Source organism: Somniosus microcephalus, unplaced genomic scaffold (assembly GCF_052327205.1).
Source record: "Somniosus microcephalus isolate GS21.2 unplaced genomic scaffold, FLI_Smic_1.0 scaffold786, whole genome shotgun sequence".
NCBI classification, from domain to species: domain Eukaryota; kingdom Metazoa; phylum Chordata; class Chondrichthyes; order Squaliformes; family Somniosidae; genus Somniosus; species Somniosus microcephalus.
The window spans coordinates 52,501-62,500 of record NW_028225973.1 but is presented as its reverse complement, the minus strand read 5'-3'; positions in this window follow the sequence as shown (position 1 = coordinate 62,500).

Below are 10,000 nucleotides of genomic sequence, written 5' to 3'. Positions count from 1 at the left end.
ACTTCCGCGTTTTGGTTAATCATGTCTCGAAATCGTTAAATGCACATGTCAATTCGGCGGGAGCAACTCACTTTCCCAGGCCGGGAAGCAACACCCGAGGCCCGCAAAAGGCGGCCGAATATTTTCTCATCGGACTTCCATATTTTGGGGGTTGGATTCTCTCCCGCATTCCAGCCCCCTGGCCACGGGTCGCTCATTCACTTTCAGCCCGGGCCTTGCCAATTTGGTTAATCAGTTAGCCATGCACCAGACTCGGCCTCGCCTTTTTCATTTATGGTTAATGATGTGCCCAGGCTGGGACTTAGTCTCTCCAGCAGCCAAAACTTTTCACTGGTTAATGAGGTGCCCAGCCCGGCACTTAGTCTCTCTCCCCAGCAAGCTTACTTGGTCGGCCGACATTTGGATCCATTTTCGGGGCTTAATCGGGTCGAATACGGTCCCTTACGCAAGGGGAGCCGAAGCCCCGGCCTCTGCCAGGCGTCAGGCTGCCGTTTTTTAAGCCCGACCAAAAACCCGAAAATTGGTTAAAAATGGAAATAAATTTCCACCCAAAAAGGGTTAAAAGTCGGTTGGACGGCAGCCCTGGTCGGTCTCTGCAGACCTGGAGGCCCTAGACAGTAATCTGGAAAACAGACAAAGTCTCGAGAAACCACCTCCTACCATTCTCCAGGTACCCCGCCAATCCCCCCTGCCAGAAATGACAAGTGTCAAATCAGCGGGACGGATTTGACTTTTGTGACCGACCGCTGGAACTTTTTTCGGCTACAGGCAGTCAAATTTTTCTCCTTCCGGACTTCCAGTACAACTTTGAACGGCCATATCTCCGCACTCCCGCGTCGGAGCCAAGCCGTTTTTACACCGTTAGACGCGGCTTCCCGTGCCCGTTCGAATGCCGCCCTGCTCGGCGGAAAAGGAGAATTTTTTTATTTTTCGGCCGATTTCGGGAAAAAAAATTCCCGCTCTGAACTCGGATTTTTCGGCTTTAATCGTTTCGTATACGGTCCCTTACGCAAGGGAGCCGAAGCCCCGGCCTCTGCCGGGCGTCAGGCTGCCGTTTTTAAGCCCGACCAAAAACCCGAAAATTGGTTAAAAATGGAAATAAATTTCCACCCAAAAAGGGTTAAAAGTCGGTTGGACGGCAGCCCGGGTCGGTCTCTGCAGACCTGGAGGCCCTAGACAGTAATCTGGAAAACAGATAAAGTCTCGAAAAACCACCTCCTACCATTCTCCAGGTACCCCGCCAATCCCCCCTGCCAGAAATGACAAGTGTCAAATCAGCGGGACGGATTTGACTTTTGTGACCGACCGCTGGAACTTTTTTCGGCTACAGGCAGTCAAATTTTTCTCCTTCCGGACTTCCAGTACAACTTTGAACGGCCATATCTCCGCACTCCCGCGTCGGAGCCAAGCCGTTTTTACACCGTTAGACGCGGCTTCCCGTGCCCGTTCGAATGCCACCCTGCTCGGCGGAAAAGGAGACATTTTTTTTTTTCCGGCCGTTTTCGGGAAAAAATTTTCCCGCTCTGAACTCCGATTTTACGCCTTTAATCGATTCGGAGACGGTCGCTTACGCAAGGGAGGCGAAGCCCGGGCCTCTGCCGGGCGTCAGCCTGCCGTATGTAAGCCCGTCCGAAGCATGAGTTCCCACTTTTGGTTATCCAGTTGTCAATTTTAAAATTTCAGTTAATCAGTTGCCTGCTTGGTTAATCATTTGTCGCTCTGACATTTGGTTAACCAGTTGTCGATGTTCGAAATTCAGTTAATGAGTTGCCTCCTTGGTTAATCATTTGTCGCTCTGGCTTTTGGTTAACCAGTTGTCGATGTTCAAAATTTCAGTTAATGAGCTGCTCTTATGTTCTATGATTTCCTACCTTGACAACTCATTAACCAGTGTTTCAAACAATGCACCAGGCCATTTGACGACCCCAACTCGGTTCCACAAGCGGGAAAGCAGCACCCCAAGGCCCGGTAAGGGGGCCGAATACATTCCCATCGTGAATTCCGTCCCAAATGTGAATGACAAGTTTTCAGTTAATCAGTTGCCTGCTTGGTTACTCATTTGTCGCTCTGACATTTGGTTAACCAGTTGTCGATGTTCAAATTTCAGTTAATGAGTAGCCTCTTTGAAATTTCAGTTAATGAGTTGGCCCTTTGGTTACTCATTTGTCCCTGTGTCTTTTGGTTACCCAGTTGTCGATGTTCGAAATTCAGTTAATGAGTTGCCTCCTTGGTTAATCATTTGTCGCTCTGACATTTGGTTAACCAGTTGTCGATGTTCGAAATTCAGTTAATGAGTTGCCTCCTTGGTTAATCATTTGTCGCTCGGACTCTTGGTTAACCAGTTGTCGATGTTCGAAATTCAGTTAATGAGTTGCCTCCTTGGTTAATCATTTGTCGCTCTGACATTTGGTTATCCAGTTGTCGATGTTCGAAATTCAGTTAATGAGTTGCCTCCTTGGTTAATCATTTGTCGCTCTGGCTTTTGGTTAACCAGTTGTCGATGTTCAAAATTTCAGTTAATGAGTTGCCTCTTTGAAATTTCAGTTAATGAGTTGGCCCTTTGGTTACTCATTTGTCCCTGTGTCTTTTGGTTAGCCAGTTGTCGATGTTCGAAATTCAGTTAATGAGTTGCCTCCTTGGTTAATCATTTGTCGCTCTGGCTTTTGGTTAACCAGTTGTCGATGTTCAAAATTTCAGTTAATGAGCTGCTCTTATGTTCTATGATTTCCTACCTTGACAACTCATTAACCAGTGTTTCAAACAATGCACCAGGCCATTTGACGACCCCAACTCGGTTCCACAAGCGGGAAAGCAGCACCCCAAGGCCCGGTAAGGGGGCCGAATACATTCCCATCGTGAATTCCGTCCCAAATGTGAATGACAAGTTTTCAGTTAATCAGTTGCCTGCTTGGTTAATCATTTGTCGCTCTGACATTTGGTTAACCAGTTGTCGATGTTCAAAATTTCAGTTAATGAGTTGCCTCTTTGAAATTTCAGTTAATGAGTTGGCCCTTTGGTTACTCATTTGTCCCTGTGTCTTTTGGTTACCCAGTTGTCGATGTTCGAAATTCAGTTAATGAGTTGCCTCCTTGGTTAATCATTTGTCGCTCTGGCTTTTGGTTAACCAGTTGTCGATGTTCAAAATTTCAGTTAATGAGTTGCCTCTTTGAAATTTCAGTTAATGAGTTGGCCCTTTGGTTACTCATTTGTCCCTGTGTCTTTTGGTTAACCAGTTGTCGATGTTCGAAATTCAGTTAATGAGTTGCCTCCTTGGTTAATCATTTGTCGCTCTGACTCTTGGTTACCCAGTTGTCGATGTTCGAAATTCAGTTAATGAGTTGCCTCCTTGGTTAATCATTTGTCGCTCTGACTTTTGGTTAACCAGTTGTCGATGTTCGAAATTCAGTTAATGAGTTGCCTCCTTGGTTAATCATTTGTCGCTCTGGCTTTTGGTTAACCAGTTGTCGATGTTCGAAATTCAGTTAATGAGTTGCCTCCTTGGTTAATCATTTGTCGCTCTGGCTTTTGGTTAACCAGTTGTCGATGTTCAAAATTTCAGTTAATGAGTTGCCTCTTTGAAATTTCAGTTAATGAGTTGGCCCTTTGGTTACTCATTTGTCCCTGTGTCTTTTGGTTAACCAGTTGTCGATGTTCGAAATTCAGTTAATGAGTTGCCTCCTTGGTTAATCATTTGTCGCTCTGGCTTTTGGTTAACCAGTTGTCGATGTTCAAAATTTCAGTTAATGAGCTGCTCTTATGTTCTATGATTTCCGACCTTGACAACTCATTAACCAGTGTTTCAAACAATGCACCAGGCCATTTGACGACCCCAACTCGGTTCCACAAGCGGGAAAGCAGCACCCCAAGGCCCGGTAAGGGGGCCGAATACATTCCCATCGTGAATTCCGTCTCAAATGTGAATGACAAGTTTTCAGCTAATCAGTTGCCTGCTTGGTTACTCATTTGTCGCTCTGACATTTGGTTAACCAGTTGTCGATGTTCAAAATTTCAGTTAATGAGTTGCCTCTTTGAAATTTCAGTTAATGAGTTGGCCCTTTGGTTACTCATTTGTCCCTGTGTCTTTTGGTTACCCAGTTGTCGATGTTCGAAATTCAGTTAATGAGTTGCCTCCTTGGTTAATCATTTGTCGCCCTGACTCTTGGTTAACCAGTTGTCGATGTTCGAAATTCAGTTACTGAGTTGCCTCCTTGGTTAATCATTTGTCGCTCTGACATTTGGTTAACCAGTTGTCGATGTTCGAAATTCAGTGAATGAGTTGCCTCCTTGGTTAATCATTTGTCGCTCTGGCTTTTGGTTAACCAGTTGTCGATGTTCAAAATTTCAGTTATTGAGTTGCCTCTTTGAAATTTCAGTTAATGAGTTGGCCCTTTGGTGACTCATTTGTCCCTGTGTCTTTTGGTTAACCAGTTGTCGATGTTCGAAATTCAGTTAATGAGTTGCCTCCTTGGTTAATCATTTGTCGCTCTGGCTTTTGGTTAACCAGTTGTCGATGTTCAAAATTTCAGTTAATGAGCTGCTCTTATGTTCTATGATTTCCTACCTTGACAACTCATTAACCAGTGTTTCAAACAATGCACCAGGCCATTTGACGACCCCAACTCGGTTCCACAAGCGGGAAAGCAGCACCCCAAGGCCCGGTAAGGGGGCCGAATACATTCCCATCGTGAATTCCGTCCCAAATGTGAATGACAAGTTTTCAGTTAATCAGTTGCCTGCTTGGTTACTCATTTGTCGCTCTGACATTTGGTTACCCAGTTGTCGATGTTCAAATTTCAGTTAATGAGTAGCCTCTTTGAAATTTCAGTTAATGAGTTGGCCCTTTGGTTACTCATTTGTCCCTGTGTCTTTTGGTTACCCAGTTGTCGATGTTCGAAATTCAGTTAATGAGTTGCCTCCTTGGTTAATCATTTGTCGCTCTGGCTTTTGGTTAACCAGTTGTCGATGTTCAAAATTTCAGTTATTGAGTTGCCTCTTTGAAATTTCAGTTAATGAGTTGGCCCTTTGGTGACTCATTTGTCCCTGTGTCTTTTGGTTAACCAGTTGTCGATGTTCGAAATTCAGTTAATGAGTTGCCTCCTTGGTTAATCATTTGTCGCTCTGGCTTTTGGTTAACCAGTTGTCGATGTTCAAAATTTCAGTTAATGAGCTGCTCTTATGTTCTATGATTTCCGACCTTGACAACTCATTAACCAGTGTTTCAAACAATGCACCAGGCCATTTGACGACCCCAACTCGGTTCCACAAGCGGGAAAGCAGCACCCCAAGGCCCGGTAAGGGGGCCGAATACATTCCCATCGTGAATTCCGTCCCAAATGTGAAAGACAAGTTTTCAGTTAATCAGTTGCCTGCTTGGTTACTCATTTGTCGCTCTGACACTTGGTTAACCAGTTGTCGATGTTCGAAATTCAGTTATTGAGTTGCCTCCTTGGTTAATCATTTGTCGCTCTGACATTTGGTTAACCAGTTGTCGATGTTCGAAATTCAGTTAATGAGTTGCCTCCTTGGTTAATCATTTGTCGCTCTGGCTTTTGGTTAACCAGTTGTCGATGTTCAAAATTTCAGTTAATGAGTTGCCTCTTTGAAATTTCAGTTAATGAGTTGGCCCTTTGGTTACTCATTTGTCCCTGTGTCTTTTGGTTAACCAGTTGTCGATGTTCGAAATTCAGTTAATGAGTTGCCTCCTTGGTTAATCATTTGTCGCTCTGACTCTTGGTTACCCAGTTGTCGATGTTCGAAATTCAGTTAATGAGTTGCCTCCTTGGTTAATCATTTGTCGCTCTGACTTTTGGTTAACCAGTTGTCGATGTTCGAAATTCAGTTACTGAGTTGCCTCCTTGGTTAATCATTTGTCGCTCTGGCTTTTGGTTAACCAGTTGTCGATGTTCGAAATTCAGTTAATGAGTTGCCTCCTTGGTTAATCATTTGTCGCTCTGGCTTTTGGTTAACCAGTTGTCGATGTTCAAAATTTCAGTTAATGAGCTGCTCTTATGTTCTATGATTTCCGACCTTGACAACTCATTAACCAGTGTTTCAAACAATGCACCAGGCCATTTGACGACCCCAACTCGGTTCCACAAGCGGGAAAGCAGCACCCCCAAGCCCCGGTAAGGCGGCCGAATACATTCCCATCGTGAATTCCGTCCCAAATGTGAATGACAAGTTTTCAGTTAATCATTTGCCACCTTGGTTCATCATTTGCCACTCTGACTTTTGGTTTCCCAGTTGTCAGTTTTCACATTTCAGTTACTGAGTTGACTTTGTCTTTCTCACTCTGTGTATCTCTATCTTCTCTCTGTCTCTCTCAGTGTATGCGAGTGTCTGTGTGTGTTCCACTGCCGCCCGGCCAACCGGGTCCAAAGGCCCGCCACGTTACACACGAAAAACCCCGGTCTCGCTTCGGAGCGACGGGCACCCGGCTTCTCGGTGTCGGACCGACTCCGTTCAGATACCGCTGGATGCCCCTTGCCCCTGGCTTGCTCTGGCAGCCGGCGCGTGCAGGCCGCCCCCTGCCCCGCCGTCTCAGTGGTCGGAAAGCGGTCTCCAGCCAACGGCTGTACCTCGGCCGCGGAAAGAGGCAGCTACACAAGCGAGGCACTGCTCTGTGCGGCCCCGCCACCCCGTTCAGCTGCCGTTGTCCCCGACCGGATCGGACTTTCCTTCCCGAAGTTATCCCCGATAAGCTGCCGCTGACCGACGGCCCGTCAGCCGCTGCGGGACGGCGACACTTTCCCGAACTCGCCCGGGGCCACTTCGGCAATATAGTGTGCGCCGGAGCCGGGGCTTTCCAACGAGCCATCCCCGAACGAAATCGGACACGGGAGTCGGGAGCGACAGGCGTTCGACTGGTGCCGGGCAACCGGGTCCAAACGCCCGCCTTGTTAAACACACGTACACCCCAGGCTCGATTCGGAGCGACGGGCACCCGGCTTCCCGGTGTCGGACCGACTCCGTTCAGATACCGTTGGATGCCCCTTGCCCCTGGCTTGCTCTGGCAGCCGGCGCGTGCAGGCCGCCCCCCGCCCCGCCGTCTCAGTGGTCGGAAAGTGGTCTCCAGCCAACGGCTGTACCTCGGCCGGGGAAAGGGGCAGCTACACAAGCCAGGCACTGGTCTGTGCGGGCCCGCCACCCCGTTCGGCTGCCGTTGATCCGGACCGGATCGGACTTTCCCTCCCGAAGTTATGCCCGATAAGCTGCCGCTCACCGGCGGCCCGTCAGCCGCTGCGGGATGGCGACACTTTGCCGAACTTGCCGGGGTCCAGGCCGATAATATAGTGTGCGCCAGCGCCGGGGCTTTCCAACGAGCCCTCCCTGACCGAAATCGGACACGGGAGTCCAGAGCGATAGGCGTTCGACTGCCGGCCGGCCAAACACAGGCAATCCCCCGCCGTTGCGGACCCGCTCCAGGACAACCGGGTCCAAACGCCCGCCCTGTTACACGCACGAAAACACCGGGCTCGATTCGGAGCGACGGGCACCCGGCTTCCCGGTGTCGGACCGACTCCGTTCCGGTACCCTTGGATGCCCCTTGCCCCTGGCTTGCTAGGACAGCCGGCGCGTCAAGGTGGGCCCCCGCGGCTCCGGCTCAGCAGTCGGAAAGCGGTCTCCAGCCAACGGCTGTACCTCGGCCGGGGAAAGGGGCAGCTACACAAGCCCGCTACTGGTCTGTGCGGCCCCGCCACCCCGTTCAGTGGCAGTTGACCCCGACCGGATCGGACTTTCCTTCCCGAAGTTATCCCCGATAAGCTGCCGCTGACCGACGGGGCGGCAGCCGGTACGGGTCGCCGACACTTTCCCGAACTTGCCGGGATCCAGTCCGATAATATAGTGTGCGCCAGCGCCGGGGCTTTCCAATGAGCCCTCCCTGACCGAAATCGGACACGGGAGTCCGGAGCCAAAGGCGTTCGACTGCCGGCCGGCCAAACTCAGGCAACCTCCCGCCGTTGCGGACCCGCTCCCGGACAACCGGGTCCAAACGCCCGCCCTGTTACACGCACGAAAACACCGGGCTCGATTCGGAGCGACGGGCACCCGGCTTCCCGGTGTCGGACCGACTCCGTTCCGGTACCACTGGATGCCCCTTGCCCCTGGCTTGCTAGGACAGCCGGCGCGTCAAGGTGGGCCCCCGCGGCTCCGGCTCAGCAGTCGGAAAGCGGTCTCCAGCCAACGGCTGTACCTCGGCCGGGCCAAGCGGCAGCTGCACAAGCCCGCTACTGGTCTGTGCGGCCCCCCCACCCCGTTCAGTAGCAGTTCACCCCAACCGGATCGGACTTTCCGTCCCGAAGTTATCCCCGATAAGCTGCCGCTGACCGACGGGGCGGCAGCCGCTACGGGACTGCGACACTTTCCCGAACTTGCCGGGGTCCAGGCCGATAATATAGTGTGCGCCAGCGCCGGGGCTTTCCAACGAGCCCTCCCTGACCGAAATCGGACACGGGAGTCCGGAGCCAAAGGCGTTCGACTGCCGGCCGGCCAAACACAGGCAACCTCCCGCCGTTGCGGACCCGCTCCCGGACAACCGGGTCCAAACGCCCGCCCTGTTACACGCACGAAAACACCGGGCTCGATTCGGAGCGACGGTCACCCGGCTTCCCGGTGTCGGACCGACTCCGTTCCGGTACCACTGGATGCCCCTTGCCCCTGGCTTGCTAGTACAGCCGGCGCGTCAAGGTGGGCCCCCGCGGCTCCGGCTCAGCAGTCGGAAAGCGGTCTCCAGCCAACGGCCGTACCTCGGCCGGGCCAAGCGGCAGCTGCACAAGCCCGCTACTGGTCTGTGCGGCCCCCCCACCCCGTTCAGTCGCAGTTCACCCCAACCGGATCGGACTTTCCGTCCCGAAGTTATCCCCGATAAGCTGCCGCTGACCGACGGGGCGGCAGCCGCTACGGGACTGCGACACTTTCCCGAACTTGCCGGGGTCCAGGCCGATAATATAGTGTGCGCCAGCGCCGGGGCTTTCCAACGAGCCCTCCCTGACCGAAATCGGACACGGGAGTCCGGAGCGAAAGGCGTTCGACTGCCGGCCGGCCAAACCCAGGCAATCTCCCGCCGTTGCGGACCCGCTCCCGGACAACCGGGTCCAAACGCCCGCCCTGTTACACGCACGAAAACCCCGGGCTCGATTCGGAGCGACGGGCACCCGACTTCCCGGTGTCGGACCGACTCCCTTCTGGTACCACTGGATGCCCCTTGCCCCTGGCTTGCTCGGACAGCCGGCGCGTCAAGGTGGGTCCCCGCGGCACCGGCTCAGCAGTCGGAAAGCGGTCTCCAGCCAACGGCTGTACCTCGGCCGGGCCAAGAGGCAGCTACACAAGCCCGCTACTGGTCTGTGCGGCCCCGCCACCCCGTTCAGTCGCAGTTCACCCCGACCGGATCGGACTTTCCGTCCCGAAGTTATCCGCGATAAGCTGCCGCTGACCGACGGGGCGGCCGCCGGAACGGGACTGCGACACTTTCCCGAACTTGCCGGGGCCCAGGCCGATAATATAGTGTGCGCCAGCGTCGGGGCTTTCCAACCAGCCCTCCCTGACCGAAATCGGACACGGGAGTCCGGAGCCAAAGGCGTTCGACTGCCGGCCGGCCAAACCCAGGCAATCTCCCGCCGTTGGGGACCCGCTCCCGGACAACCGGGTCCAAACGCCCGCCCTGTTACACGCACGAAAACACCGGGCTCGATTCGGAGCGACGGGCACCCGACTTCCCGGTGTCGGACCGACTCCCTTCTGGTACCTATGGATGCCCCTTGCCCCTGGCTTGCTCGGACAGCCGGCGCGTCAAGGTGGGTCCCCGCGGCACCGGCTCAGCAGTCGGAAAGCGGTCTCCAGCCAACGGCTGTACCTCGGCCGGGCCAAGAGGCAGCTACACAAGCCCGCTACTGGTCTGTGCGGCCCCACCACCCCGTTCAGTCGCAGTTCACCCCGACCGGATCGGACTTTCCTTCCCGAAGTTATCACCGATAAGCTGCCGCTGACCGCTGGCCTGTTA